A 7,270-nucleotide genomic window follows, 5' to 3' on the forward strand; every position below is an offset into this window, starting at 1 on the left:
TGTGGGGTGATCCCACATCTCCACACCTTCTGCCAGGAAGTGTTCCCCAGGCCTGATCCTCATCACCCTGGAAGTGGCTGTCAAGCTACAGGCTGCCCTGGTACCACATAAGTCTGGGATTCTCTGCCCCTGAGGATATTAGGAAATGTATATGTGTATGAGGTTGGAGGTGGAAGAGCCTTCAAATCCTAGTGTCTACAAAAAGAAGGAAAGTAAATGCATAAGATGTATATTGCCGCTCACAATGAACACAGCTCCTATGTCCAGAACAGCTGGCTTCTTACAGGACTGTAGAGTATGACAGCTGGGAAGGATGGCCCCCAAGATGCGAAGACCCAAGCCCAGAAAGGAGACTTATCCAGGGTCACCCACACGGCAGGGTCAGGATCAGGGTCACTGTCAGGTGGATCCCACCCTTCTCCACGGCTCATGAACAAGGCAAAAGAGGAGAAGGCACCCTCATGGAACAGATGCCAGACACTGCTCAATACCCGCTCACTGAGGGCTCAAAAACCCATTCAAGAGGAGCAGCTACTTTCCCCAAGCCACTGAGCAAACAGGCCCAGAGAAGGGAAGTGGCTTGCACAAGGTTGTCCAGCTCTCAAGTGGCAGAACAGGATCAATCTGGGGCCACGAGGGCTCTTCCCTTGCTGTTGCTCTTGACATCCCCCAACATTTTTTTCTGGGCTGCCTGAATCGCCAAGCAGACCCCCAAAGGGGAGCCAGAGATTGGAGGCTCTTCAGTTGCTCTTGTTTATCCACCAAGCCATAAAATAGAAATTCCAGGGATGCATGTCACCACTGACTCATGGAGATCTCCACCCAGAGGGGAGAGTCTCGTGAGGAGTTGGGGGAGGTGAACAGTAATATGTTGGGACCTCGGGAACTTAAGGAGTCCCAGGTCCGAAATGCTCGATGTGCCACCTATAATACAATGAAAATTCCCCTCTGCTGCCTTCCTCTTCCTTCTCTGGGAAGTCTACCTGCAGACCCAGCTTCACTCTGGGACCTGGGGTGATCACACCAGGGGCAAGGCCTACATCAGCGCAGCGTGTGTGTGCTCGACCTTCCAGAACCAGGCCATGATGGCCCTTGGTTGAACTCAATGGAACTGAACTCTGCCTTTCAGTGAAGCTTGGACTAATGCTACTCGAAGCTCGTGTGCCTATGTAGGTATTGGGGTGAAGGCAATAACCAAAAAGTGAAAAATGGAACATTACCTCCAGTTACTGTACAAATCTCTTCCTCTGAGACCCCTTCCCAACAGGCAGGTCTAAGAGCCTATTTGTTCTCTGTGAGAACATGTGACACATATTACCACCCACATTGGAATAGAACTCTGTGCTCAGCTTCAGTTCTGACCACCTCCCAGCTCTGAGTGCCCTCAGGGCACCAGGGTACCTCCTTGCTACCTCATTGAGTCACCCTTTCTGTGAAGGAAGGCCAGATTTTACCGATAAAAACACAGGACTCCCAATTAAATTTGAATTTGAGATAAACAATGAATAATTATGTCGTATAAATATGATCCATGTACTACGTGGGACATACTTATATTAAGCAATTATTTATTGTTCATCTGAAATTCATATTTAACTGGGCATCCTGCATTTTATCCAGCAGCTGTATTCCTGCGGCCCACGTGGTGGTTGGCACCTGCCGCCAATACAGCTTGATGGAGAAAATAGCATAATATTTTGAAGTAGTGTTTGGAGATGAATACTATAGGCTGCAAGGGTAACATTTGTGCATTTGTGTCATTTTTGGAAGACGTTTCCATCATATATAAAGCCTGTGCCTCGTGGCTTGCAAATGAGACCCAGTTCCAGAGGGGGGTGGGAATGAGAAAGCAGTTAGAAAACAACCCCAGGGGATCTGAGACCCGAGCTTCGTCTGCTGAGTATTTTATTCTCGTTAATTCATAACAGTGTCTTTAAAATCCTGGACTAGAATTTGAGAACAGTCAGTGTGTGCGACAGTCATTACTCCTTGGAGACACCCACTCCGCCAGCCGGGAGCCCTTCTGTGAGTTCTTGGTGCCACAGCGGCCTCCAGTGGTTCTCTGAGGAACCACACGCTGTCTCCACCTCCAGGCTCCAGCTTGTCCCTAAAGCCAGGGCGGAAGGCGGCGGCGCCCTGTGGCTGCCCAGGGGCCTGGGCTGTGTGGCCGGATCAGAGCTGTAAGGCACAAATCCAAGTGCGCGCCGCCGTGGAAACAAAGCCCTTCCCTGTTGCTGTGAAGCTCAGACCAGACAGGGTTCTATTTCATCTTCCACGCCAACATGTAACGTATCTGCTGACCCAATTTTACAGATGTTCTCTTCAAAACGGACTCGGCTTTGTGAATATTTTTCTCTATCAAGCTGTGGTGATAGAAATGTCAAAAAGCGGGTGGGGTGGGGGGGGGCTTGAAATAGAATGAGACACTGTTCTGCTCAGAATTGATTCTTATTCTACCAATCGGTTGGACTGGAATGAATAGTGGGAAAGGTAAAACCACTGGAATTAGGACCCCCTACCCCTGCCCAGTGCCTCTTACCGCCAACCTAGCAACAGCCTCGCTTCATTTCCTAGAAAGGGCGGCACCAGCGATCCATTATTGAAAACACGCGACTCCCATAACCTTGTTCATTTTCATATGTGTAGCTCAGGGCAAGAGGTTCTCTGCTACGGCTTCCCTTTGATTTGAAAGCAATACAAAGAATAAAGGAAAATCAAAACTGTGGCCAAAGCAACGCTGACGCTTGATCCTTCCACACACATGTGTGCCCTCCAGTTACTACAAAGGCAATTTTCCAAACGGGTGGTCACCAGCCTTCTTCCTTTCACAAAGTGATTTTCTGGCGGTTTCATAGCTTTGAGGTTGCTCCTTTGCACATCATTTCAGCTGAAATCTACTCCCTGGATCGGGAGACCCAAGAAGAGAAAGGTTGTGGAAGCAGCAGTCCTTGCAGAGGACTGGCCTTGGAGGTGGGCTGAAAATAGACTTGGTGGACTTGGATCTGAGGCTGCTTCCACTTGGCTAGCTGTGTCTCCTTGGTGGAGCTGCTTGCCTCCTCTGGGCTTTTAGCTCCCACCTCAAAATAAGGAGCTGCAGTGGTGCATGCCTGTAGTCCCAGCTACCTGGGAGGCTGAGGTAGGAGAATCGCTTGAGCCCAGGAAATCGAGGCTAGCCTGGGCAACATAGGGAGATTCTGTCTCTAAAAAAACAAAAGGAAAATAAACAAATAAGGAGGTGGATGAGTGTCCTTCCAACTCCCAGTCTCTGATTCAAGCTACGGTACCTTTGGTCTTTCTCAAACTCTTTAAAGACAATTATTTTCATTCATTCATTTAGCATACATGTAAGTGCCTAAATTTGCCAGGCCCTAGGTTAGAGGCTTTGTCTAGAAAAATGAATAAGAAATGTCCCTAGAAATAGGTCATTGCAAAGCAACGTAAGAAGTACTAGAGGGAAGATAGGAACTCAGGTTCTGTGCACTCTGCTGATGGGAGTGTGAATTTGTGCTACCTCTCTGGAGGAAATTTGGCACTAGCTTCCAGATTTTCAAATGCAGACACTTCATCAGTCAGGAGTCCTGGTTGTTTTACTGACTAATTAATGTAAGCAGAAAAAAGGTTTTTTGTTTTTTGTCTGTTTGTTTTTGAAAGGCTTGAGTAGCTCATAGAATCCCAGGGAAGGCCAAAGTCTCAAACCTAAAAAACAGGTAAGGACAAAGGTGACAAGGCAAGCTGCCATAACCACACAAAAACAGTCCGATAACCATAGAGACACTGCCAGTGCTGGACACTGGTGGTTAACATCACCACAGAGCCTTCCTCTGGGGGAAGATGAATTCACACTGGTTCCTGCTTTACCAACTCAAGGAGGAAAGCAGCTTGCTGAGGTGAGTCAAAGTCATATGCCTGCTCTCTAGCCACAAGGGAGTCATGGGAAAATGAGCTTCTGGCACTTTGCACCTCTGCACTGGCAAGAGGGCTCTCCCTGCCTGCCACTCAAAATAATTGAGTGCAGAATTTCCCAAGTAGAGAAAGGCACTTACGATGCTGGTGTCCAACATCCTGTCAAATGTCCTCTACACATGCTTTTGACCCAAGAATTCTATTTCTACAATTTTATCCTTTAGAGATACATTAATACACAAGTGCACAAAGATGGCTGCATGGTGATGTTCTCCGCATCATAGTTTGGAATAGAAATGACACTGGAAACAACCTAAAGACTCAGCAATAGGAGCTTAGGGAAATGACAGAAAACAATGCGGCCATTATGAACGCTGTACTCATTCATTCCACAAACATTTGTTGTGGGTGTTACTGTGTACTGGGCACCAGGAGGCAATGATGCAAAAATAGACACTCTCTACCCCCATGGAGCTTGCTGAGGAAACAGATACAATTGAAATAATTACACAAACCAGTGTAAAAGTACAACCAAGCTGAGGACTATGAAGAAGTGGTATGTGTGTGATGCAAGCTGCTATGCAACCTAGTCAAAGGCATCAGGAAAGGATGCCCTTGGAAAGGAAGGGTTAAGTTGGCCATGAAGATGGAGTAGGAGTTAAAACAAGGAGGTGTGGCAGGTCAGCAGGGGCCAAACCATGAATGGTCTACACAAAGGGCAGGTTCAGGTGTTTTCTGCTTGTCCTCATAGTAACGGGAAGCCATTGGGAAGGAGGGAGAGCAGGGAGGTACAAGTGGTAGGCAGAGACACAATCAGGTTTGCATTTTGCAAAGATCATATTCAGAACTGTGTGAACTTGTTTGCAGTGTAGCAAGAGTAGGAGACCAGTTAGGAAGTGGTTGCATGTCCAAGTGATAGGAGATGGCTTCAGAATGGTACCTGGTGGAGGTAGAAACCTGGATGGATACACTGATACTCAAAGTATCAGTGGACGCATGTATCAGATGGATACATGGATACACAAAGAGGTAAAATCCACAAGGCCTGGTGATGGATGTCTCTATCCCATAGAGTTTCTGGGCTATCCAGAGCACTCTAAGCAAACAGAGTCGTGAAACTCAAGGCCAGGAAAAGCAGCATCCTCACTATTATCTCTTGTGGAAACACTCACATTTATTAGATGTCATGGGAGAGGAAGGAAATTCAGAGGTTTCTAGTTTTGTCCTCCAGGAAATGGCCTCACATGTTTATATGGACATTCTTCCAATTTGTGTGTCATAGAAATTTGGAATTGGGGAAGCCCTTAGAAATCACGCAGTGTGAAAAGCAGACTAGAGGTGCCATGCCACCACACACCCAGGTTGTAAAACAGGATGTAGAAAAACCAATAGGAGATAGAGTATGAACCATTTTTTATATGTATGTTATTCAGGGGAAGGACTATGCCAAGTAAACATTGGTGTTAGATTATTTTCTTTGCTTTTGTATATTTTTCTAATTTTTCTGCGATGAATATGTAATACTTTTTTGACTCAGGAAAAATGCAATATTATTTTTTAAAAGAAATCACCTATTTAATATCTTTTCTATGGGTGAGGAAACTCAGATGGAAGGGTCTCTCCACTGAACAGGAAGAAAGAGAAATCCAATCTACTACTACTACATGAAATGGTTTGTTTTTAAATCTTTATCTTGATTTGAAAGTTCCTTGCAATCTTTAAAAACGTTTTCAAGGCTATATGCAAAGGGCCAATCACCTGATATAGTCAGCATTCTATTTTAATAATTGAACATGCATTCTCCAATCATAGAAGTCTCAGAGAAAGAAGGGATTTTAGTAGTTTTTCTTTCCGTAGCAAATGTTTGCCTATGTTAGAGTTTCTCGGCCTTGGAACTATTGCCATTTGGGCCAGATAGTTCTTTATTGTTCTGGGGGAGGGGGTGCCGTCTGTGTGTGATTGCTATCATCCCTGGCCTCTACACACTAGATGCTAGTAGCAGCCTTTCCCCAGCTGTGATAACCAAATATGACCCTAGACACTGACAAATGTCCCAAGAGGAGAACTGCTCTCTATTGAGAACCTCTTGCCTACGTGATGCTTACATACCTCAGATGACAGCTCAGCACACCTAGGAGCAGGCTCCTTCAATGGTAAGCTGCTATGTTAGTTCAGCCTCTGTTGTTTTTTTCTTTTTTTCTTTTTTTTTTGTAGGAGTCTCACTCTGTCACCAGGCTGGAGTGCAGTGGCACAATCTCAGCTCACTGCACCCTCCGCCTCCTGGATTCAAGCAATTCTCCTGCCTCAGCCACCCAAGTAGCTGGGGCACACCACCAAGCCTGGCTAATTATTATTATTATTATTATTATTATTTTTGTATTTTAGTGGAGACAGGGTTTCACCATGCTGCCCAGGCTGGTCTCGAACTCCTGAGCTCAGGCAATCCACCAGCCTTGGCCTCCCAAAGTGCTAGGTTACAGGCGTGGGCCACCACGCCCGGCCGAAAGTTCAACCTCTGGATGGCCATCTGTCTCCCTGCAGGGTCCAGTGCTGGATCTTCCCTTGGGGCTCTAGATAGTGTGTTTAATCTCTCTTGCCTCTGATGGTTCTTCAGAAATTTCAAGATAGTGCCATGCTCTCCCCACAACCCCCCACCTTTACCCACCCCAGAGTCTTTTCTCTCCCCATTCGAACACTTCTTCAACTGTTCCTCACATGACATGCTGGGTCTCACCCATCTTAGGGCTGTCCTCTGAACAGCCTCCTGTTTGTCCACATTTCCATGACAGCTCCGTGTTCGCCACTAAACACAATTTTCCAGGTGCTGGCTGACCGTGGCACATAGGCAGAGCAGCTTACCTCCTCCTTCCTCCTGGATATCCGTTTATGTAGCCTGAGGTGCCTTTCACTTCCTGGCAGCCACGTCACACCGCAGCCCCATTCTGAGCTGTTGGCCACAATGTGAAAGGGTTGCATGTGCAATACTGCTCCCCTGGGTCACCCCCCACTAGCACCTTGGTTCTGGGGCCTTCCTGTGAGGTCTCCATTTATCCTTCTCAAACTTCAGCAGTTTCCAAGAACTGGTAACCATGCTTGCCTCTGAGGATAATAGGGTAGCTGGGGAACAGGATGGAAGAGGAAATGACTCTTCATTGTATACATGTTTGTGCCTTTTTTTGTTTGAGACAGGGTCCCGCTCTGTCACTCAGGCCAGAGTGCAGTGACATGATCAGAGCTCACTGCAGTCTTGAACTCCCAGGCTTAAGTGATCCTCCTGCCTCTGCCTCCCGAGTAGCTGGGACTAGAGGTGCCATGCCACCAGAGCCAGCTAATTTTTTAAAAAATTTGTGTAAAGATGGGTGTCTTG

The sequence above is a fragment of the Nomascus leucogenys genome, chromosome X, assembly GCF_006542625.1.
Source record: "Nomascus leucogenys isolate Asia chromosome X, Asia_NLE_v1, whole genome shotgun sequence".
Lineage (NCBI taxonomy): Eukaryota > Metazoa > Chordata > Mammalia > Primates > Hylobatidae > Nomascus > Nomascus leucogenys.